Below are 26253 nucleotides of genomic sequence, written 5' to 3'. Positions count from 1 at the left end.
ACAATCTCCAGAGCTGGTCTCCTGCAAACATCTCCTCGGATGCTACCAAGGGAGCAATGGAGTGCCAAGCTGGCACTTGTGAAAATTGTCTGCACCAACCCAAAACTATTTGCCTCTTCTGTGCCTCCCTGCTATAGGCCTGTGTCTGGTTGCCTGTCTGTGCACAGCTCCCTTGGCCAGGGCATGACAGAGATCTAACCCATTTCTTAGTTGCCTGGGAAGAGCATCTGGCTATTACTTTCCTTCAGCCCAAATCTTCTAGCAGACATGGGACTGGTCTTTTACATTAAACCTTTAGGGAAGTGAAAGAGAGGACTTCAGAGGAGCAATATTCCTGCCTGTATGTCTGTCATTTTTCTATAAAAGCATCTGTCCTCTTCCCTGCACCTTGTGCACCCCAGGATTGCCCCAAACTGCTCACACACCTCTTATGGGTTTGCAGAGGGACTTTCCAGGCAGGGACATTTTTGCAGGTAGGAAGAGTCATGTTCCCTCTCTTCCCCAAGATGACCCTAACAGGACAAAAGGAAATGGGTTATTAAACTTCATTAATTTCAGAACAGAGGAAAAGAAAAGAAGACAGCATGGGAAGCGGACCCATGAGACACTCAACTCCCTCCCACAGGTTTCATGAACCTTTCTGGACCAGTGTGATTTTTTAGACTCAACCTGGAAGTGATTAAAAAGCCAACAGCCAGGTGGGCTGGAGCAGGTTTGGATCTCAATATAGGAGTTTTCCTTGTGAGCAGCAAGAACAAAGAAAAGCAGCAGGAGCTCCTCTCCCTGCCTCTGCCCCTATGGGACCCTGATGGAAAACTGCCTCGGCAACACAACCACACTGCCTCTAGATGGTTTTTCCTTGCAGGACCAGCACTTACTCAGCGGATCTCCTTAGCTTTTTCTGACCTTGGCAATATTACAAGGGTCACATTTTCACATGGCTGAATTGTTCCTGAACAATTTCTCTGATGTATTAGGCACAAACATGCTTTCTGTCAGCATCAGGCATGTCTAATCTCCCCACCTGCTTTCTTCCCCAGCAGTTACATTTGGTATCTGTTGCATGGAAAATCCCACTTCTTTTTTTCTGTTTAGTAGCAAATTCCCACTTCAGGCTGAGGGAGCAATGACTCTTTGGGGGAACGGGGGCTACGGGGTTAAATTCACTTTGCTTTCCCCAAGAAAACTTCTTCCTGGGTCCTTGATTTATATTAACTAATACCACTGACTGGCATTCTCTCAAAGGGATGTCAGATGTCCTCTTTTGGATCCAAGGGCGCCCAGGGCACACCCCTTACATCACCCTGTTGGTGGATGATACATCTCTTAAGTGTGTGCCTACACAGTGAAACTGCAGCTCTGGTCCCAAGCCTTTGAGACACCTGTAAGGCCAAATGCCTCTTCTTTTACAAGGATGGGATAAGGTATCTTACAAGCAGGTGGGGTGAGAAGGCCCCCCCTGTCTGAGAAGGACTTTGGGCCCCTGCACTTGCCCAGGGTATGTGCAGGTGGCTGTGCTGAAGGGGAGAGCTGCGAGCATGGATCAGGGCAGAAGTGCCCCCTGTGATTCCCCTGGACAGGCTGAGAGGAAGGAGGCTTTGGTGGAGTGCATGCTGCATATGACTGCTCTGCCTCTCCTCCCTGCCCGCACCAAGGCCTCACTTCCCTCATAGATCAGCACCAACAGGTTTCAGAGTAGAACCGGTACCAACGAGGGCTTGAATCCCTCCTGAGGGGCAAAGGGCTGAAGGGAGCTGTGAAAGGGGTCCCTCCACCTGCATCGGCATGGCCACGCCACAACATGCAACACGACAAGGCTTCTCGCAGGGTGCGGGAATGGGGAGATGGAGGATACATAGCCCGATAGAGTTAATACTGCTTATTAAGGCATTGAACATTACAAACAAGATACAAGCAATAGGAAAATGGAAAGTGAACAGAAAAGAAAGGGAATAGGATCAAACAGACATTTCATTATGGGAATTTCTGACAGTGGTTTGTTGCATTTTTGAACACAGAAAGATGAGCGGTAGCTCTGATGGGCAGAAGCTCTGATCCAAAGGGACATGGGATACTCTGCAAGAGCAGAGGTGATGTTGATTTGCTGCTCACACTGACACCTTGCAATGTCCACTGATTTTTTTGCTACTTCTGTGTCCCTTTAAGGATCACATTGCTGCAGAAGCTCTCTGAGCCTCTGGAAGGAGCTGGGAATCCTGTCAGTACTTGAGAGGATAAAATGTGGTTATATTTGATATATGAGGCCAGAAGAAACATCTTCTAAAACATTCGCTTTTCAGTAAGAAAACAAGCAAAGGCATTCCTGGCCCAGGGGCATTTTTAGTGGGATTTCCTTAATGCTTTTTTCCTATCCCCTCCCGTCCACTTCCCCCCAGCTCTGAACCCACTTGTGCATTGCACAGGTTGGAAACAATCATTCCTGTGCCAGAGCAGCATGAACCTCATCTAGGCAGGAGCTGCTCTGAGGATGACGACTCCTTCCAAGCTGATATTTGCCTGGCATAGCTTGTATTGCTTTCTGGAGTGAAAGAAGCTGTACTCACCAAGACTTTCATGCCATTATTTTTTATTTGTTGTCTAAACAGTTGTATGTGCACAATAGCTCTACCCCAGCTCTGCAGCGGTCAAAACATTACCAGTCATTTTAGAATAAACTCATGTAATGACTAGGCCCTGCGCTGTTAGGGCAAGTCTTAAGATAGTAATCCTGTCTACCCTGGGTTTTAAGTAGAACAGGTTTCCAAGAGTTTGTGTTTATCTGCAAAGAGTGTACTGATTTAAAACTACAAATCCTGTTAAATTTGTGAAGCCCCGACTCTTTTTAGTCTGGTGTAAATTTGCTGATATCCCTGTCTCCTGCACAGGAGGAAGAAGACCCTGTAGGAGTTTAGCTTTTTATGCCTCTGCTGTGGGTCATCTCGCCCACCCAGCACAGTGCAGCACCGCTGTACAAAAGCAGCTACCAGCAGTGCCTTTGTAGGATGGCAGTTTGTCCTAGCTTCTCCTCCATTACAATTATGAGAGGGGAAATGTTGAGTGTTGCATCATGTGGGAGAACATCCTTTCTCCCTTTTCTGCTGAGTTTCCTGGGTCAACTAATATTAAAAGTTAACTCCTCCATTTGCTGAAATTTTTTGCACTAACTTGCTGCCACCTCCAGCAAGCCCCCAGGATGGGCAGAACTCTATCCAGATTTTCCTAAACAGCCTAATGCACTGCATTAGCTGAAGAGTCACTCCTCTGGTCTAAAACGTAGTCTTTCTATGCCTGGAGTTTGTTTTGGGGATGTTTCAGTGATTCACAATTTTTCACAAATGAGTATACTCAAAATAATGCATATATCTTTTACCATCAGGGTTGCTCCAGGAAAACATTTGTGCAGAAAGGAAGGGCCATTTCTTTTAGCTCTGAAGCGTGATGGGCTGAGAACAGAGATCAATAAATGTTTTGTGAAATAAAAATAAGAAGGACTACCAATATGGAGCATGGATGATATTTATAGAGGAATACTGCAAGGCTGAGTAAGGGATTTGGATGCTTTAACACTAAAATTAATCAAAGACATGCATTTCAGTCCCCTAGGCTGATTTGCAAGTATGCCTGTGGGTCTCAAATGTACAATGCATATGTGTAATTGTCAGTTCTAGTTTATTTTGAATAGATTCAAGGTAAGACAAAACAGACAAAAATGCAGGCACTCAGGTATATCCTGAATTTGGCAGACTGAAGAACAATACCTACCTATCTGCCTGACACCCATGTGGAAGTTCTCAGCAATCCTGCATGTTCAGCTTGTAGGTTATTCTCAAATGGAAAATTGCATTACCAATTTTTGCTTGGAATTTAGAAGAAACAGGTAAAAACAGAGCCAAGTCCACAGATTTAAAGGAACCCCTCTCTCCAAACAGTGTAATTCTTATTAATTCATCTTCAGCCCTCCCTCTTCTGCTAGAGGCTGTCCTCCTCACCAGCCCAGCTACCCAGTCTCACGCCATACATAGCTTTTTTGCCTTTCCACTGACACCTGCTCATCAGCACTGCACCAGGGGCCAGTGCTTTGCACAACAGGACTGTTATCAGTTTCTCTGCTTGTGAATCTCAGCTGTCCTGTGCAATCACCTTCTCTACCGTAAGTGTCAAGGAGGTTCTGTTTGTGGGCCATGGATGGTGGCTTTAAAAGTGTTTTGTTTTGTTTATTCAGTAGATTTTCCAGGTATCACAAAGTTCTGTATTTCCCATGCTGCAGGATACAGAGATGCCTTGGCTGCTCTTTGACCTCTGGTGCATCTCTTTCCATACAAGTGTTTTTCCTTAAGTAACCATGAATGTAGAATATACAGAATCATACAGTATCAGTGAAAAGAATATATTAATGCATGAAAACACTATTATACTTCAACAAACACCCTCAAAGTCAAAAAGAAGACATAGGAAGAAACTGTACTCTGGATAAGCTTATGAAAGTGGCAAGTTCAGCATAAGATGGCCAACAAAACAGCATTCAGAAGGTTCTTCATGAGTTTCCTGACCCTTCAGCATGGTGGGTTATAATGGATAAGCAGAGGGGAGAACTTCCCAGAGCCAAATGAACATGGTAGGCTCTCTGGCTGTGTCAAAGGATAAAATGGGTTTCCGCAGAAATAGCTAGGTAACCAAACAGGAGCTAAACACAGCTGCTTAGAATAATTTTCAGCTGATTTTTGGTCATAAAAGTTCATCATTAAGATCTGGAAGTTAACAAAAAACTGTTTTAACTGGATCTGGAAAATGAAATTTGTATTGTTCTTTATCTTTTCTTTAGTATATTCTTTCTCTTCCACTGTCTCCGCACCTTTCTGTGGTGGGGTATCAGATAAGGGGTAACAAAGGAAGAGGCCAGTGAGGAGTAGGAGGAAGTATATTCAAAAAGAAGCATGTGAAAACAAGTAATAAAGAAAGAACAGAACAACAAAAACTGAGATCTTTCAACTGCAATTATTTTCCCTAAATTTCAGTGAAACCATTCAGGAAAACAAAACATTACTCATTTTCTCTCCAGAGGTTTTTGAAATGGTTTCAACATTCTTCCCCAGCCTGGTTTTCTCCTGTCTCCAAGCCATTGTGATGAGTGGTGCCAGAGGAGCCACTCCACCAGGGCGGGAGCTGGGGAACAGGCCATTGCGCCGTCACAGGACACATCATCCAGATGAAGAAATCACCAGGGCCAGGCTGAATCCAGCAGGCCTTAGCAGGAATGCACTGGTCACCCCATCACCTCATCTTTCTGCATTTCAAAATCAGTTTTATCTAGTATGAGATGCATGATATAATTTAGACAATGTAAACATCTGACGGGCTGAACATCTAGAAAGAAAACCTCAAAACCTGAGGAGCTCCTTTCTCTGGGTCAGCCCACTGCAATGCATTCACAAGAAGGGTTTCTGTGTACATCTTGGCTGGTAGAGGTGAACGTACTAATTTAACCCAGAGAGTTGTAGGACCTCCCCAGCACTTTGCCTGTGTCCAGGGCTTGAGTAGGTTCCCTTGCCGTTGGCCAGAGGGCACACACCAGTGAAGAGGGTGCTGGACTTCTAAAACCAGAAAGAAGTGCTGGCTGATGGAGCCCTGCGAGCACTGATCTGAACAGCTTGTGAACCATTACTATCTAGAAGTGTCAAGAAAGATTAGAACAAACATCAAGCAAAGATGAAATAAACAGCTATTGTATGGGCAGAAATGGATTTTCAGTTTCCACAGTAAATAAAATAATGTGCTGTCTTAGTCAGTGCCCCTGTGATGATACAGTTTGCAGGATTTTTACTGGCAAGCTGCCATACTTACTTTCATTTATCTGCCTCAAAGCACCATTTCAAAAAGTGCAAAAGCATGTTGTTGATAGAGTAGATTGTTTATAGCTGAATTGAGTATTTCAGAACAACACGCATTGTAATAAAGCGGGGGAGGGGACAAGGAAGCCAGCACAGCTGCAGCTTCTTGAATCCTTTGTCAAAAATCAATGCCAGAAAGCTGAGACGTATTTGTTCTGTCTCAGGGAATGCAATACGCAGCCCCCTCGCAGCTCCGCTCCGTGACAAGTGCTAACAAAGGCCCACGGTACTGCCAAGGCTTCCCCAGCACCTTGCACCGACAGTGCTGGCACTCCTGGATGGCTGAGCAAAGGATGGCACTGCACTCCCTGACAGCTCCTTGGTGGCCAGCAGAGCCTGAGGACCCCTGTGCACCATCACAGCTCTGCCGCTGCGTGTAGATGATGTGGAGCACATGGTACAGTAACTCCTCCAGCAACCTAAAGATCATGTCAGAGTGGGGGGAGAGAGAGAGGGAGAGAGAAGGGTAGTAAAAATGATAATGTAAATAAAACTGAGGTGTTTCAAGAGCAGAGTGCAGCCCTCGTCACTGTGTTGGCAACCTGTTGCTGCTGGAGCGAGGTGAGAAGCCAGGGCAGCCCACTGCAGGTAGGAAGTGGTGGCTGAAGCAGAAAGGTGACTTGTCCCAGTTCACCAGTCTCCCTCGCACTCACAATGTCTTCAAAAGGACAGTAAGTCACACAGATTGGTTCTCTGTGTTGAAAAACAGCACGAAAAGCACATGCCTCTGGAGGTTTCCACTGCTAACAAGGGCTGGTTTCCTCAGCACAAACAATAAAAGGCTGATGAGTGAGGACTTCAGTTCCCCTGAGACCATCACATCTAAACAAATAACAGACTGAAAAATATGACTAGAATTAAGGTAAAAAGAGAACAAGACTTTATGGGAGGATAACCATAGCTGCTACCCAGAGTTAGAGGACCTGGGGAGGTTGTGAGAGTCTCCTTCTCCAGCCCTGTTGGCCCCAGAAGAAAATGTCTCACATTCCCACCATGCTGGGGGACAGCAGCTTTTCTGGCCAGTATTCCTGCAGCTTACTAGAGATAACAGGGGTGGTATTGCCTCCAGCCTGGCAGTGGAGGGTACCGGACCATGGATGCTGGGAGATACACAGCCTTTGTTTCCTCCCTCAGCCCAGCTTCCCCAGTGACCTGCCTCACAGCACCATGCTGTGGACGGCACTGTGTGGGGTGGCTCTGCCGCTTGTTCCTGGCTGCCTGAGGCCCAGGCTGGCCTGGGAAAATGCTGCACTGGGGCACCTCAGCTGTGTGGGTGACTCTCACTTTGCCATGTCCTCCTCAGCTGGCCCAGCTGACACCAAATGCCCTTGGGATGTTCATTATGAACATAGCTCTTTCAGGCACCATAAGCTTTCAGGAGATATTGTGGTCCCTCAGCTCCCTTTGTCAGCAGGAGCTCCTGGAAGCACTCAGCACCCCAAAGGAATGCTTGATCCTTTGCTGAATCAAGCCCTATTAGCATATTTCCAGGCATTTACAGATGCCATATTTTCTACATTAATATTTAACCCACCAAGTCTTTCAAAGACCATCTTTCCAAACCTCAAGTTCCCAGATGCTTTTTAATGCCCTTCTCAATAGGGCAATAAAAGTCTGATATTTTATTACTCCCATGAATTATTATCCTAATTTGTAATTTGCCAGACTTTTTTAAACTTCAAAATCTGTACTGTATTTTCCCACACCAAAAAAAAAAATGCTGTGTGCAACACATTTTTCACTAACAAGCTGAAGCCTAATATTTAAATAGACACAATGATTTTTCTGAAAGGGCACACTATCTTTGTCATACTGTCAGCAAGGTTGTTTTATGTCACCCCAAATCATGTTTAAAGGTTTTCCTAAAATAGAAAGAATAACCTAGAACTGTGCATAAAAGACTGGAAGCAGAATGAAATGGTTATGCATTCTTCTGCACTTTGATGTAATGTAAACTTCCAGGATGGTTTATAGGCACCGTTTTTTTTTCTTTTTAAGAAGTAAGCATCTTGGTTATCTGGAATGCAGATGCTGGGCAAATTCAGAAGCTCTGGAATGCCTGCAAGCTGTGCTCCCTATGTAGTAGACGCCAAAGATAATGGAGCAAAAGACACTCAAGATCTCATCCAGCATTTACTGAAGTCAACAACAAGGGCCATTTTACTGACCGAGCTGAGCTGAGGATGAAGTCTCCAAAGAGCACCTTCCCATCAATAAACTAGAGACCTGACTGAATCCAGAACACCACAAATGAGGTGGGTCAAATCAAAGAAAAGAGAGACACTGAAAGGGTGACCTCAAAGCCAAGCTTAGTACACTAAGAATGTCTAAACAGGTAAGACTTCTAAAGACACAAGGCTGATGGCATCCTGCTTCTGTTGATGTGGGTTGCCCAGGAAAGCGGAGCTCTGTACTGAGAATGACTGATCTATCAGTGTGAGGATGGAAACCTCCATTTGTCACCCAGTGAGAAATGAGGGTTCAATACTTAAAACTCACAAAAGTGCATTCCACTGGAATCTCAGTGGTAAATTCTGGACACTTGGAAGTGAAAGCTGTTTGAAACTATCTGCTTTCTTCCTCCTGCAGACCTATTAAAAATGAAGACAGAAAACTGTGGAGTCCATCTGTAATGGCTCAGAGCTGGCCACAGCTTTGTGCAGAGTGCTATGTTGGCAACTTGACTGGCAGGAGGCCAAAAGCTTTTATTTTTCTGGGTGGAAGCATGGCATCACACTTCCCATAGGTACAGGCTATGTCATCAGTGAATGAGCAGCTTGATTATTCATGGAGAAATTGTGACATTTGAGGATTATCTAAACACTTGAATCCTGGAGCATTTAAACTCATGTGTGGTTGGACAAATCTAAGCCAGAGATATGAGAGCACCTTGACTGGGGAACCTGGATTGGGGATTGACTGAAAAAGTGCTACACTTTTAGTATAGTTTTCTAAGGAGCTTTTTCCACCATGGGATAGATCCACTTTGCAGTGGACCTTTCAAGGTCTATTTGCATGTGGACAAGAGCTTTGGGTATTAAACTGTCCTCAGAGAGGTGTGATTCCTAGTGATGTAAATGGATTTCCACAGAGTACCTGTGCAGGTGGATGAGAAGGTTCTTCACAGGGAGAGAGGTCCTGTTCCACTAATCCTGCTTGCTCTGCCTTCAGCCCCTACAACTGCTCCCTGTGTAAGGCCACTTAAAATTCACAGTGGAGTGGAGCTCCATCTAATACAACAAATGCTCAGTTTGTGCCCAGGCTCTCTCTCTCAACATGCTTACCTCCTGTTCTCTCATCCCCTTGGGCTTTCCAGTTATGGGGGATCCTCTTGACCACTGCCTCTTGCACAATTATTTGTTTGCAAAACTTAAGAAGAGAATTAAAAGTGGCTTTCAGAGTTAATGGGAGGGATCTGCTTCTTCCTACAAATGCTGTGTGGAGTTCAAACCTCCTTTGGGAAGAACACATGACTTTTGCAGGTTTCTGATCAGCTCCATACTCCACATAGGACCAGTACTGGAGTTTAGCCTTAAAAGGGAGCAACTTGATCCCCAGAGAGGGAAGCAGGCAGACCCTCTCTGAATTGTGAGGGATTAGTCCTGGCACAAGTTTAAGCCTGGGAGATAAGGCCAGGTCACTGGAATTACTTAGCTCTATGACACTGAGTAATGAACTAATAGTAAACTAATAGTAAAATACAGTACATGCACATTATGCCTATTATGCTATAGACAATGGAATTATTTTTCTCCATTACAATTTCTTTTCTATTTGCCTTTTATTTTTCTTTCAAACACCTTTCCTCCAAGGAGATGTTGAAGACAACTCTCTATTTTGCTGAATATGCACTTCTTGCCTTTGACTCTAGCTGCTTTGACAGTTCGTAAAGTAGACATTTTTTGCATCTCATCCAGCCAAGTTGCAGCTACTGATCTCAGAAGACAGAACTCAAACCTCTCTTTTGCATCATTCTTATGGGAAGTTTTTGGAGAGCTTAACCTTGAACCCACAATTTTGCTTGAGATTGAGGGAGCTGAGCAGTGCAAGTTCCCTTCAGCATTCAGGGACCCACAGTCAAGTTGTTAACACAATACAGGAAAGACGCACAGCTACACCACAGGTTGAAACTCAAGCATGCACAGGGACAGTATGCCTCAAACTACCACATATCTTAAAAAGTCTTTCAAAGGTGGTGAGGCAGAATTGTGAAAGCCTGGGAGAAAAGTCAAATACATTCTTCTAAAGGCCAATGAGAAGGAATTCAGAGAGTTGCTTGTGTATTTTTCAGCGCAGGCAACCATGGCATTCACCCCACAAGTCCTACCACCAGAAGACTGCTATTGGGACCCAGTCAGCTCCGTTGTCATGTTCCCCCTTGCATCCCTTCCATCACCTCCCTGGGCTAATCCAAAAGCAGAAACCTGCCTATCTGCAGAGGAGGGAAAGCCTTTGTGAGCAAGCACAGGGTCGATATGCAAGAGTCCAGCTTAGTATCCAGTAGCATGTGTATGTGATAGACCGCCTCTATGTGGCACTTACCCTCTGCTTATTTCTCAGGGCTGCAACTTATTAACAGTATTACCTTTTCTGACGATATATCATCATCATGTGTAAACATCAGTGACAGGCATTAATTGCAGACAATGCCTTTGATCAACAATTGAACATTAATAAGCATAGACCTTGAAAATTAACATAAGACACTTGTACTTAACCACTAAAGAGTACTTTTCATAAAGAAAACGCTCTCCTTTTGTTCCTAAAAAAGGTCAAAGTCTTCTTTTCTTTATTTGACAAGGAGAAAAACCACACATGGTAGAGCATATCTAGGCTGTTTTATGTGGCTTAAATTATTTCCATCCATGCGTAAAAAACATTCCTTTTCAAAGATGTTCACTAAGTTTTTGTATGTGATCTACAGCTCCCAGAGTCTCTGTTCCTGAAATTATTAGGTTAGCTGCTGAAAGCAGCAATCAAGTTTTACTGTTAATCTTAAAAGCTAATCCTTTTTATTGACTTCCCAGTCAATAAACTTGTAGCTCTGAAACTACTTTCAGGTTTCCTTGAGTAATAAGAGGGTTTGTGTGTACCTGTGCATGTGTTTGAAGCTGCTAATTTCCTTGCTGAGTAAGTTGCACTTGCAGGTTAAAACTATAAAGCAATTTGCTTTATCCCCTGATGTGGGGTCCTACTTCCATGGAAATCAGAACAAGGCTTGAGCTGAGAGGACTCAGGGAGTAAGGTCAGGACCCTCATCTGGTCACAGTTTATGGGGGGCTGTTACAGGGAGTGAATCTTCCTGATGAAGAGAAAGGATAAGGAGAGAGTGGGAGGTTTTGACCTTTTTTTTTTTTTAAGAAATGGAGTGGATATAGTCCTGTTCCTATTCTTCAATTAAAATCTAGCCCAGAGAGCTAAAGAATAGTTAAGCATCACACAGATTTATCATTCCTCAGCTCTAGCCAAAGAAAAGGGAATGAAGGACATGCCAGATGTCTCAGACTACTTCAAGTTGCTGTGAACCAGTTTGGCTGTATTCAGCCGTGCACAAGCCCTGCTCACAAGTCTCCTCTTACTCACACCAGTAACCAGCAGCACGGGACTCCCCAGAAGCCCCAGCATCACCTCAGCAAGAAGAGGATACAGTATGGGAGAAGAAAAGCAGGTCTGTTCTCAGCTTACGTGCTATGTCGAACACTAAAATATAAATAGCTCTCCGAGCAGCAGGGAAAACATGAAGGCTTCCTTGGCTTTGTAATTTGTGGTGGGATTTTCTTGCGCTGAGCAGTATGCAAGCTCTGACTGAAGCTCTTCCCACTGGTGGGGGGCATTCAGGCTGCCGTTGGGAGAGCAGCCCTTCCCTTAGCAGCAGGATTAATGCTCTTTCTCTTTGTCCATCACCATTCATAGCTGCTGCTCAAGCTTAGCAGAGACCAGCCCCTGGGTTCAAAAGTTGCAGGGGGAAATTTTCATGTCCCTCACTAAGCGTGAATTTTTCTCTCAGACTAACCCCCCTTTCCAAGACTGTCCAGACAGTGAGCTGCTATCCAACCTTCGGCTGTACCAAGAGACCACAAACATCTGAGCACTTCTCACATCTAGCATGGAGCAGAGGGCAGTGCTTGCTGCCCGCACAAGCCAGGACATGCTGCAGCTCTCAGCCTCACATTTCTGCTCGGGTTTCAGGTGGGCCTGTTCCCCGCCTGCTCTTAGCATGTACAGCAAGCTTCATGCTCTTAACATTTCCCAGAAATTCAAAGTGACAGAACCGGAGGTATTGCAATCTGGAACTCTTAACTTTCGTAAACTGGTGAGAATACTGGAATGTGCATGTTCCTTATTTAACTGCTCCACCAGCTTTTCTTATACGCTGCTCAGCACAGCCGTTCAGGATACATATTAGACAACTAACATCTGGACTGAATATCTATTAGGACCATATGCTCTACTCAGCTACAGCATCATGTTGGAGATTGGGAAAATCCAAACCAAATGGAGATATCAGAAACTTTCAAGGGTCAAAAAGAAAGTAATTTTGGTTTTCCCAGCCCCAGTGAATATGGTATATTGGCCTGTGCTCTATGCCTCGTGCGAAAGTCTCATTGTAGAAATAACCTGACTTAAAAAAACAACTTCAGTATTGTGGTTGAAAACAGATCTATCTTGATGATTTTTCCTCTAGTAAAGTTTTGAGTGAGGCAATGCTGAATGCCTCTGTCTCTTAAATGAGAATGAACAGCAAGAGCCCCAACCTTCACTTTCCTGTCAATACTTTATAATGGTGTTTTCAGTGTGGGTGTGATGGTTTCCAGTTTCACCCCAATAGGATTCTCCTGGTTTATGGCTGAAAAGATTATATGTGCCCTAAATGGCCATGCCTGGGAACGTACCACTTACATAAACAGTAGCAGTGTTTAAATGCCATAAAAGCCCCTCAAGATAGCTGATGGAGCACGGCATGACTCCCTCACCACTGAATAAGGAATTGAGAGCATTGAGCAGTTAAAACCATTTTGTACATGAAAGGAAGGAGGCAGAAGGAGTCCCTTTAACCAGCTTTGAGACCTGATCAAGAAAAAATTATAGATTCCCACAGTCTCACAAATATCTCATGTAGGAGGAGACATCTTAGTGGTTTTACAACATTTCAGGTAAAGCACTGAGTCACCAGAGGCCAACAGTGTTCTTTAGGTAACAGCATTATTTTCTGTGACCAAGTCAGGGAAAACAAAGACTTGACTGGGGCAAGGAGCAGAACTTAATACACTGGCTTCTTGGTACTGCTGCCACTTCAGATGAATGTGCTTTAGGGCAGTGCACATCTGAGTGGTGTCTTGGGACCCAGATAAAGGGATGTGTCCCAACTTAGCTGGGACACCAGGGGAACCATTGCATTTTATCAAAATAATATCCATACTGTATTTTTCCAGGTCAAAATAGCAACCCCTCAAAATAACAAACCCAAAATAATTTTGCAAGAGAAAACAATTCCATTTTCCACTATTGTTTTTTGTTACAAAATGAAATTAGTCAAAAACCCTGTATTTAAAAACCTGACATAAAAATCCTAAACATCCTTCTTTAACAAGTGCTTTTATTTTCTTAATGGTTCAGATGAGTGAATCAACACAACAAAGGTGGAGAAAAAGAGTGCACAGGAGGGATATTTCTGGTCCAGAGAAGGAGAACTGGAAGAGCTGGATGACTGGAGTGATAGAAACAGGGTGGGATTCAATAGCACAAGATACGCAATGGTAAGCTGTAAGGAATTGGAGCAGCATTGCTGCTGTACCCTGGGAGCTCATTGGCTGAGAATGACAGCAGATGAGAAGGGCCTGGAAGTACTGGCTGGTCACAGGACAAGTGTGAGTCACCAGCATGATCTGGCCTTGAGAAAAGCAGGAGTCTGCTGTGATAGGTGAGGCAAGGTAATTCCCCCAGAGATAAGGCAGCAGTAACAGCCCTGTTCAAGGCCAGGAGACCTCACCAGGAGTGTGGCAAATTCTCATCACCGCCTATATTCAGGAAAGATGAAACAGGTAGAAAGAAGGGCTATTAGGGTGACCAGGGAGGCACAGATCCCAAGATCTTGGTCAGTTTAGCCCAGCAAAAGGAAGCCAGAAGCAGACCATGATGGTGGCCACAGATTCATGGGAGCACAAAAGGAAAGGGAGGAATAAGCATCCCGAAGGGAAATTATTTTCAATAATTGTGTTCATAAAAGATATGTAACAAGCAGTTAACTAGCCATAAATGAACATTAATGTTTTCTTCAGGGTGTTAAATTGAACTGTAGTCTCTCAGACAGAGAAAAAGTGTGAGGCTTGATAATCCTCCCAAAGCACTGACATCCCAATGAAGTCAACAACAAATTCCTGCCCTCCATCCCTGTGTCTGGCTACCCACAGATTCAAGCAGATGTTACTGAACTCCTTAGTTTCAACTCCTTGCCGAAGCCTTTCTGAGGTCTAGAGACTTCGTTTTCTTCAGATGAAAGATTAGATTCTGTCAGCTCTGAGTACATATGTGGGCTGATCTGGCCTATGGGCCGTATGTTTGACACCTCTAGTATACTGTGTTATTGTACCCGGGGGAGGTGACGGGGACTTATTTATAGAGACAGTGTCTGTCAGGGGAAGTTATAAGTGCGATTTGTGTGGGTTAAAATAGGAAGAATATGTACTCTCTTAAGTGGACACTCCCTTGATTTTTAGGCATGGTCAGGACGAGTACCCTTAACTAATCTTAACAGTTTTCAATTTATTACTTTTTGTGGGAAGACGCAATATTTTTAGAATCCTCAAGCATATCTTTAAACTTGGAGAAATGACAAGTCCAGGGACTTCTGGGACACTTGAAGCAGATCTAACCTGTCATCTGTGCCGTGAGTAGCTGCAGACGCCACTGTAGAGTTAGTGCAAATGCTACCTCGCTGCAGGGGCGGTGCTCAGCACCCACGCAGCACAAGGGCAATGTGAAGCCAGGGCTACTGAGGCTTTGGTCCTCTGAGCTCCCAGACCACACCAAGCCAGGCTCTCTCTTGCCTGTTAGCTGTTCTCCTTGCCAGAGAGGCATTAAAATACATGCAATGCCCTGCACAAGCCTGATGGTTTTTGGAAGATCACTTCTTCCAAAACGCCTTAATATGAAATAAAAAACCACCCTGGGTTAAGGAAGAGGAAAGCAGCTCTTGTTGACTTCATGACAGGGGCTTGGGGGCTTCACCCTGTCTCACTGAATCTGTTCCTTCTCTAGTGCAAATTATTTGAGAAAGAAAGTTTCCTGATATTAGCATTTCACACATCACTGAGCACATTGCTGGTGCTTGAGAAATGGCCAACAAAAATAACTTCCTTGCAGGGTTTAAGTACATAAGATTTAAAGTAGCCAATGAAGTTTTCAGACTCCTAACACTTCAAACAGAAGAGCTCCACCAGTAAGCATACAGCTTAAAAACTTTAATCAAACACACTAGTTCACAGCAAGAGCAAGTAGATAAAACAGATGCAAGATTTCTAGACCAAGTCATTCTCACATATGGTAACATATCCTCTCTTAGGGGAAAGCAGTGATGGCAAACAATGAAAATGCCCTTATTTAAAAACATTCCTTAGTATGTCCAAACTGCCATCTCTGTTTAAACTCAAACTTACAAAAAACAATCCCCTTGGTTAGGAGTCTGCTGATACTTCAGGTTTAAAAATAACCCCAAACCCCCACAACTCCCTCTCCCACCCCCCCAGTTTCCTGGAGTTGCTGCTATGTAAGTTAGGGTGAGGAAAATTGCTTGAGAAGGTTGTCTCAGATTCTGGTTTCTAATACAGCGTACTGGGACAGCATCCTTAAAGGTAGGGTCCAGACTGTGTTAATCCATTACCACAGGTCCCTAATGCTTCATCAGCAGCTGGCAATGGAGCTGGGACCCCCTGCAACCTCTGTGTGGCAACCGTGAAACAGAACTTACCCGCTTGTACTCAAATTTCCTTTACGACTCCTTATATTTAATCAAAAGGTTTCTTTCTTGCTTGGTTTGGATTGTATGTGGCTCATGATCTCGGTGATGAAAAAGCCAATCGTTTATCTTACTAGTCAGTCCTGCATTTTCTATGTTCATTTATTAAATTAAATTCCAGCTGTTACCAACATTCATATGCTTTCTCTTGTGTGTACACATCCACATCCACCGAAACAGTAATGCTCCTTAAAAGGTAGTACTGTTAGGGTTGCCCATCTAACAGCCAGCTTATTAAGTACTGTTTTCTGACAAAAATGAAAGCTGTGAAATCAGTATTGCCTAATGCAAAATTAGAAAAGTAACAGACCGGTTTCTTAGGTGCATACACAAGCACGGCACCATTGGGTGGGGCGAGACTGCTCTCTCATGTCTAGTGACAGTCTGCCCCTTTGGCTGTTCTCATTAGTCCCCTTTTTTTCAGGATTAAATGCAGGCAGCAGAGGACACTGCAGCAAAGAAAAGCTGTTGGCTCAGAGGGCAGGTCCAGGGCTGCCAGCACTAGTGCTAGAGGTGAGAGCAACCGTGTGCCTGTGCTCAGCAAAGCTTGCTTCAGCTGCTTTTGAACCCTCTCATCATGTGCAGGCTGAAGAGGCAGATTTAAGGCTGCTTTAGCCTGCAGACTTTGCAAGAGGGAACACGTAACTTCTCCTGTTCTCTTGAAAACAGGGAGTCACTCAGTGGTGAAGTTAGGAAAAACCTGTTCCCTGATGCACTTTAGTGGTCTTATACCCCACATTTTGGCCACTTAGAAATAAAATTGGTAATATCTTGATTTAACTTGCTGGTGCCATTTGCAGGCAGGATCACACCCTGAGCTGGTGCAAAGTGGCATAGCTGTATTGGCTCTGGGGAGGGATCAGCCTGGACACCCCAGATGAGGATCTGGCCCCTGAGGCTGTGACGGTGGGGCAGTGGGAACCCTCTGTGCCAGTGCATGCAAAGTACTTGCAGAACACATTATCTGGATGATCACACAGCTCTCCAGGCGGCAGATCAGTAACAACTAAACCCAGCACTCCTCTTGAAACTGAAACTCTATCAGCTTTGAGCAAACAGTTGTCCTAAATGAAAATTCATCCCCTGCTAAATTTAACCAGGTTGCATGACAGCACATATGTGTTGATTTCAGAGAGGTTTCTGAGGCATGAGGGAGATCATAAATAGGCCCTAACATCTGAGAAAATTAGACAGAAAACACAGTTTTGCTTTCCGTTACGCTTTTGTTTAGAATTCAGCTCAGTATCTGCTCTTCCTTAAATATCCTGGCACACAGCTTAATTATTAGCACGGTTTCCTTCAGAGGGAATAGAAAGTGGAAAAGGTTATTTTTATTTCAGTGTCATACACAAATTAATGGGAAAAAACTATTTGCAAAGTGAGAGTTTTTAACTTCTGCAAACTGTGAACCTGGCTGCCAGCAACCCAAGTATCATAAACTCCCCGAGTGTTCTGCTTGATGTCAGGCAGCCACCAGCACTATCAGGTTAATCATCTCATGTGTGAATGATCACCCAAACAATGTGAATGGTGAATGACACAAAGCCACAGACACAACATTTCTAACCACGGACCTGAATTTAGGTGAGACCAGGATAGCTGGGCTGTGGTGGGGCTGTAACATCTTCATGCAGCACTGTTGACCCAAGAGCAGAGCTTGCCCTCAAGTTGGAGGCTTCATCTCTAGGACATATGTCAAGCAGAAACAGAGATGGAGGAAAATTGTTCCGAGAGCAGGACTGAAAGAGGCTTTCTATCTATCTATCTATCTATCTATCTATCTATCTATCTATCTATCTATCTCAGAATAAAAAGTCAGTTGATGCTAGATTGCCTGGGAGCATGCTCTGGTCTCTAAGCACTGAAAATCAAAGCCCACAGTTCAATATTCCATGGTTTCAACATGAGGTCCACCATACACAGATGGGACATACCACCATTCACCACTGCCAATGGCAGGACATGCCCTGAGGAGATGGGAGCAAATCTGAGAAGGTGCTGGGAGACAAGGAAGTTGCTGGCAGGTGTCTATCAAGACAGTGACTTAAGGCAGTCAGGTCTATGTACCCTTCCCATTTCTTTCCCCTTCTTGGCATCTGGACCTTATGCACACAACCAGAGACATTTCCACAGGGAAGGTCCTGAAGTGTACAGCTCACAGGGGTGCTGCCAGTACTCTCTGCCAGCTGACCCCCAGCCTGGGAAGCCTGTCGCTCCACTTTACCCGTGTTCTGACTGTTGTCTGGTGGAGCGAACATCCATCTGGGCACAGAGCATGGCTGCCATTTGTAGGGAATACTGACCTATTTCAGTTAAAGTTATTTATCTGACTTCTTTTCTGAAATCAAATGAGAGGATCAGAAAAAGAGCCATTACAAGAGCAGTTGCAGCACATCGGTTTTATATCTGTGATTTTCCCTAGATATACTAAATTGTTTGAAAATAGGAAGCATTGAATGAAATCTTTGCCATCTACAAGTTTGCTTCTCCTCAAGCCTAAAAGAAGAAAAATCTCCAAAAAAATTTAAAAAGTGAAAAATACATTCCTAATAAATCACTAATTATCACAATTTGAAAACGTGCGTCTGATTCACAAATCATTCCCGTAGGAAGCAATGATGCAGATGGGGAATGCTGCACCATGCGTTGTCCCCCCTTGCACAGCAGGTTTGAAGAAGCCAGGAGAAGGTGACGCATCTGAAGCCAGCCCCTCCTGGGAGCTGAGCCTAGCAGAGTGAAGGGACAGTGCATCAGCACTGGCTGGCCACTCCCTCTCACTTAGCATTTACCTATCGTTGGCAGGTACTTACTGCTTTTCCTCTACCCAGGACACACAGAGCAAGCCCTAATCAAGTAAATAGTGGTGTTAAGTAAATGTTAATGTAAAATAACATAACCGACCAGTCACTGCATAAATCTCTCCACTCAAAGTTGAACTGCATTTACATTAGTGTTGCCAAACATTATTTTAACTGATAAAACACCCTCTCATCCACTCAGGAGGAACACAGGAAGGCTTATGAAGCTCTCTCACAGTCAGTGTCAAGAAGAGAGGGGCTGTAACTTTGTCACTAGGATAGACTGCAGGTCCCATTTCAAATCCTTTTTTCTAAGATTCTTAGATTTGAAGCCATTATTCTTAACAAAGCAGTTGATTTGTTTACAAATCATTAAATAAAGTAAGTAGAAGATGTAATTTTTCCTTTAAATTTTTGGCAACTTGAATTTTTTTCTGCAGGTTATACACGAGTAACTTGTGTTTTATGCTTTGCCCAGGATGGAAGTCATCAGCAGTGGTACGCTGGGGCTCCTAAATGCTACACACCATGCTCAGATGAACCGTCTGGATGCTTGGCACGAGATTTTTCCATATTTTGAGAGCACCACTTGGAAAGCTTTGGTTTCACATGAAAATATTACAAAACTGTAGGGGGTGAGGCTGAATACAAGTGTTCTCTTGTCCTAGGGAATTTGCTGTCTCTTTGTTTGGCCCCACTCTCAGGTCTCCTGAAGAACCTGCAGGTCCTTCAGGTGCTGGACACCATGGCCAAAACCCAAGGCATGAAGGGTGTTCAAGGAGGCCAGGGAGGCAGCAATATGAAGACCAAGGTTTAAAAGAAGTGTGGCCTGAGAAGGAAGGTGAAAGAAAGGAGGGGCAGGGGACATCACTGAGGTCTGAGATGTTCAGAGAAAGGGGATGTGTGGAGGCTGCTGGCACCGGTGCATGATTCCTGCATGCCCTGTCCCCTGGCTCCCCCTGGACTTGGAAGATGAACATGTTGATTGTGTTGATGGGCTATTCAAACTGTGCAAAAATGTTTTCCTTTTACATGTTGTACTAGAACTGAAATTCCTGGGCTTTAATATATGAATTTCAGGCTAACTTTCTTGGCGTAGCAGGGTTATTTTTTTTCTTATGCATACAAAAATATTTTAAAGCTTTCATCTCTGTGTATAAACTACTATTTTTTTTAAATTTTGTTTCCCTCATCAGCTCAAAGAAAGTTTCATCTTCCATAGGAGCACAAATTCCTGTGCTTACTATCATAACTGCTAAAACCCACAGTAAACTTTGCAAAAGGTCCATCTTGGAGGATATAGCCAGACTAACAACCTAAGTACATGAAGAAGTATGTTTGGATTATGCACAAATAGAAAATAAAGTCAAAATTAGTTAGAACAAAAATATTACTATTTGGGAATATGAAATTTCCCCATCTGTTTCCATCAGACATGGCTGACTGGATGTTTCAGCATCCCCAAAGGAATGTCTCTTTTAGGGGGACAATGTTTTCTACTCAAAGCTTCTGATTAGTCAGATTTTAAAATTTAATTGAATTTCATTTCTTAAGGAAAAGTCCAAGATACAGAGGGACCCACTAAAAAGAGCTGAAACAGTTTTGATGGAAAAACAAAAATCAGAATCCCACAGATAAATCAGATTGCACAGGAATCGTGATGACTCGTGCTTCCTAGAAATGTCCAGCCATTAATGAGAAGATCTGGCCAATCTCTTCTAGCACACTCAGGGTTCAAACTCTCCGATAACGGGATATTTACACAATGTACTTCATCCCTTAAACCAAGATAATGTTCTTGTCAAAGAAACATGTTTAAGTCTAAAGGGAGTGGTCTCCATCTCTTTAGGCTTCTACATGAAGGAAGGAAAAAAGAATAAGAATTTACTCATCCCCTGGGTCAAAATCTCAGTTTACCCCAAGAAAACATATATGCCTTCCATGCAATGTAATTACAAGTCAGCTGAGAAACTTGGAATGAAGAAAAGCAGATCCATACATTGGCAAATTCATGTAGTCCCTCAGCTTTGAGGAATGCCAACAAATCCATTACTGCAATAGTATTTTGCACCGCTATAGTCCCACTTCAGGATTTACAGGCTTAATATAAGGAACTCAGGCTGGAAAGGAAAAAAATTGCCCTCCCATTCACTATTTCCAACGGAAAAGAATTTTTCCCAAGTGAAAAGTAAATTGCTGAGAAAATGCAATTGAAATAATTAAAATTGCTGAAGGTTTTCCCCTTAATTTTGTTCACATCCTTCTCCCCCCAAAATTCCCACGATAGTCAATGTCAGAAGATTTCACTTACTCTTGAATTCCTCCTCCCAAATCATAAATATTTATCACGTGAATGGGGTCCTTACAAGTCTCTCACATTTGTGAAAGAAAGCAGTTTGCTGCAGGATTTGACCTTGAAAATCTTCTCCAGTCTCATTGACAGGAGCCAATGCTATTTTTCCTTTTTAATAGCCTTGGAAACTTGTGCCAGACAGACAGACCAGCCAGACAGACCACACGCAGATTATTAAAAACAGTTAAGGGTGTGTGATTTTGGTATAGAGACATAATAGCCACTACATTATGGGCAGATGGGAGGTGGTTGGGTGGGAGGGGGGATTGTTCATTAATGAACATACATAATGAAAGGACATTGGAGCATGGTTCATTCAACATAAAAAGCCAACTTCTTCAGCTAGAAAATGGTATCAATTGTCTGAACTAATGGAGGAATTAGAAAGCACCGACAACCTTTACATTTTGGATTCCTAAGCAGTTATTAGACTTGGATGTTGGAAAAAACATTACAGTACTGCCTAAAAAGCAAGAGGGTAGATTGTATGAACCATCACCATCTCTTTCACAAACCCCTGTACTGAAATAACTAAAGTGCCCATAGTCCGCCAGTGAAGACCTCTGCCATAAAAACACATCGTACAATGTTCACGGATAAATACTGAGCTTCAGTCTATGCTGGACACTTTAACACTGAAGAAGCAACACAGCTCAAGGCAGAGAATGGACCAGGAAGCAAGAGGCAACACTGCTTTGGCCAGCTCTGCTGTGAGAAGCAGGAGGCGGCATTTTGTTTCCCTGCATCTGTGCTTTCCTCCTCCGTATCTTCTGTTGGATCTGTAAGAGTGCCCGGTCACGGAGCTTGCAGCAAGGACCTGACTCACATCCAGCCCTTGAGGCAAGCATGGGAAGTGCAGAACTTGCACACACATCTTCACTGCAAGGTGAGCAGTTATCTTGCAGTTGCTCCTTTGACTATTACTGATCTTTTATTTAAAAAAAAAAACAAACCAACAAACGCAACATGAAAATCGATGACTCTAAGGGCAGCCAAAGAGAATGGGAATCTCAGCCAGCTGACTGAGGTGGGCTTACTCTTGCTCTTATTGAGGAGAAGAGACAATTTCCGACAGTTTCGATGAATGTTGGATTATCATCCATCAGAATCTGACTCCTATGTTAAATTAACGCTAGCCAGTGCACAGCCCCTATATAAAGATATCCATGGAGGGGGCTGCACAGTCAGAGAAATCTTCCTGAGAAGCTACCTTGCCAAGATCAGAAATGAGTATTCATAAATACCTCACGATTTGCATTGATGCTTGTGGCACAGAAAGAATCCCTAGGTCTGTACAATCGCTGTGGCCCACTGAATTTGTCAGCCAAGAAGAGGGAGAGTCACCAAGTCCTGCAGAACTGAGGACCTTCTAGTCCTATAGCCAAGGAAGCTGACCTGGTCAGGAAACCCACCATCTGCCCCTTCTTTCCCAGGCTCTCCCCTCCTGCCCCTTTATCTTCCCATGGATGTTTTGATAAAAATGAAGAAAAAAAGATGTTTTAGTCAGAAATTTCGTTGGTTTCCCAAGGCTGTATGGTGAAACACAAAGACATTTTGGCCAGGTTTCCTCCTTCGTCTCACTTTACTGACACACAATAGAGTCCCATTCTGGTGGCAGGAAGTGATTACTCATGGTATCTCTGGCAAAGGAACATTTCCATTGAAAAATGGCTTTTGGAAAACTCCCTTGTTTTCCATTGGCCTTAAAAAGACCATTGACTGAAAAGGCCTCTCCATTTGAAATCCTGGTTTAAGGTCAGGAGCCGTGTCTGAATTCAGCAGCATCTCAGTATCACTGAAGGAGCAGACAATTTCCCAAGGATAATTTGGGCTCCTTATCACTTCTTCCATTTGCCTTCCCCAGCCTACCACATTGTCTCAATCACACCAAGCCAACTAACCCAAATGCAAGCGGCTAAATCAGATCAGCAGCTGCCTGTGCATGAAAGTCCTATCCCAGGGAAAAAAGAAAAAAAAAGGGCCTTAAATATTCTTCAGGATGCAAAAAATGGGATTGTATCACAAAGCAAAAGAAATATTTTCCATCACCACAATGAAATATTTATTAATAGCAGACACTAAATAATCTAGTACAGACTTGTTCACAAGAGTGCAGATTTTAGCAGGAGTCTCTGAGAACCAAAGCCCATTTAATTGTAATGAATAATAGCACAGATTTCCTATATTTGGGCTCATATTTTGCAGAAAGCATTAGCAAGTAAACATGGATATTCCCAAACTGTGAATATTTAGTTAAGTTCTATTCTGATGTTTCTTGTTCTGAATATTACTCTATGAATTATTAAATTGCAACCAATTTTCATAAGGATGAATTTTTTTGTTTGCAAAAATTGCTACTTTCTTCCACATGAAGCTAAATCCACTACACATGAAGACAACTAGAGGCAATATATTCTTGAAAAGGAACATAAGATCCGAGCCAAAGTATATATCGGATGAAAACCAGAAATGCTACTTTTGTTTGAGTGTCAAACATCCATAATGGCTTCAGACAAATGAAGGTTTTTACCAAATGGCTTACTAGTATTAAAAGTTCATGAGTAGATATTGGTTTAGTTGAGCACATGCTACTGACCAAGCATTTTCACTTTGTTTACACCTTGTGTCTCTGACCAGAAATGTGCAAAAAGCCATATCCCAAATGCAGAGTGTAGGGGACAGAGAAGAGGGGTCTGGAGAGGAGAAACCAAGTGCTTTCTGCACATGGTTCACTGCACTGGGAGGATAAGCCCCGTCCCGAGTTGCTGTGTGGCACCAAAGAGCCCATCTCATGCTGGGTGGTGGAGGAGTGCCAATAACACATGCCCAGGTGGAAACCTGTGCTCTGCACTAAAACACCAACTTTCCCTCACCGTGCTTGCTTAAAACTCTCCTGCTCTTTCTTTCCTTTGAGACTGGGCACTGCTGGGGGAAGCAAGTCCCCCCTGTGGGTTTGTATGAGACCTGAGAAAATGATCAAGGCCTCACGAGAGCTTCATCTGTGCTCATCTATCCATGGAGATGAGGGGTGCTCGTGTCACAGTGGCATTATCAGCAAAGAGAGATAGAGAACAGACCTTCAGCAGCTGAATTCTCTGGGGGCAAAGGAAGGGGATACTTTTAAGCTTATATAGCAAAAGTATCATCTACCATAAAGATTAAATGATGGTTGCAACAGAGGTGTAAAAGTGCAGAGGAATAATTAACATCGACAGCATTTCGCAGAGCGAGAGTCAGCTACTCGCACTCCTGCTCCCAGAACGATCCCTACGATCGTCACACAGGCACAGTGGAAATACCTTTTACTCCCTTAGAAAACATACTGAGCCTATATAGAGAAGGCAGAAAAGAAGATACATGTGCCTATAGCTGCAATTTCCCCATGCTAGGCTTACTGCTCAGGCCTGTGGGCACGGACTGATGCTGTCAAGTGGTGCAGCCTTTGCTGCTGTTTGTACAGCAATTTGCATGGCATGGCTCATAGTGTTTCATGATTTATTTTTTTCCAAAAACAACACTATTTGACAAGTACCAAGTGACAGTGGCAAACCTGTTTAACCACTCTACTGCTGGGTTGTGTTGGAAGCTTAGGCTAGGCTTATAGGTACCTTACAATTGTCCTGCCTATTTTAACACGCCATACACAAAGCTGCAAATCAGCCTGACAGCATGGAGAAGCCTCTGATTAGACAGCAAACTTCACTTTCTGTCCTTTTTAAGTGTAACATTTTCATTCTCACACATGTGCATGCTCATTTGGGAAGCATCTGACTAGTTCTGGCATCAGATTTGGACACCTTAATGTGTGCATCTTCCTCACAGTCTCATAGCACTGAATAACACATGAAGCTGCATTTGTCTAGAGGTCTGCTCAGTTCAGCTTGGGCGGGTGAAGAGGCAGATATTTATTTACACTGCTGCCAACAGGGGTGAGATCTTGATGGCCTGGTGCAGGGTGTGCAGTACCTGACTACAAGCTGAACGACTGGTTTCAGTGCAAGTCCTCGCAGAGCAAGGCACTGCTCACCCGGAGCCGATGCCGGTCCTCATCTTCAAGCCTTGTAGAGATAGCTGCTGTTGGGGGCAACTGGAAAGGCTGCCCTTTGCTAGCACTTCTCATCTACTACCTGCAAAGCAGTTGTATTTAGAATAAACCCCAATGCCTGTGTAATGTTTGTCAGCAAATACTGGCTTTCAATGACAAGTGCTAGTGATAAGCATAAATTCATTTGACAAACCATGTCCTGTCGCTGAAAGAAAACCAAACCCGTCCTGCAGAGGAAAACCATCCTTTAATGTTAGATAGCTCAGGGTTAGGCCTGGATAGCCTTCTCTCTCCCTTACAGCAATATACTCTGCAAGAGGTAATGGCAGTAAAGTGATAGCTAGGTCATTCCTACAGCACAGAATAGATTTTGAATGGAAAATCCCATAATTTTCTCATATAAACAAGTCCAAAATGCATTTATAGGATAAGTTTGGGTTTTTTCAGTTTGCAAGAGGGTTTTAAATTTTTTTTTTCCTCGCCACATGAACTGCCAACTAAACTGAGAAGCAGAAATCCTAAATAAAAGTTTAAAACCAACCACCAACTGTTTAGAAACCGAAAAAGAAACCCTACTAGGAAATCAGCCCTTTTAAGACAGTGTTCCAGTAAGATGCCAGGGACAGGTCACTTGGTTGTCTCACTGGAATAACCACATTTTAGGTTTTCAGAGTAAAATATATGAGGTTGGGCAGCCAAGAGGGTTAGTACAGGGCTCAGATTTTAACACAAACAAAGGGTAATCTGGTCTGGCGCAGTCTGGTCACTGCAGCAGTGTATCTGAAGGTTAGGTTTTATGTTTATTAGCATCATCCAGATGGCGTTTTATGTCCTTAATAACTTTGTCCCTGACTAAGCCATGAACCTACTGTTTGACAAACACTGTAGGAAATACCCATCAGCAGAAAAGCCATTTTGTAATGGAGGAGTAGAGCTGGTATGTTTAAGATGCCTACAATTTACTTCTGTGTACCTGTCACCTTTTGCTGTGTACACTTAACATTGTAAAGTACTTTAAGCAGTTGTCCTTAAGTGAAGGGGCCTGGACAAATGAGTTTGGTACATTTGCAGATGCCTGGGAGCCCTGCAGCTCCTCCCAGTGCACTGCTGAGCAGCATGGGGTCCTCCTCGGCTGCCCACACCCTGGACCCTCT

Source organism: Strix aluco, chromosome 6, assembly GCF_031877795.1.
Source record: "Strix aluco isolate bStrAlu1 chromosome 6, bStrAlu1.hap1, whole genome shotgun sequence".
NCBI classification, from domain to species: Eukaryota; Metazoa; Chordata; class Aves; order Strigiformes; family Strigidae; genus Strix; species Strix aluco.
This window is presented reverse-complemented; position numbering follows the sequence as displayed.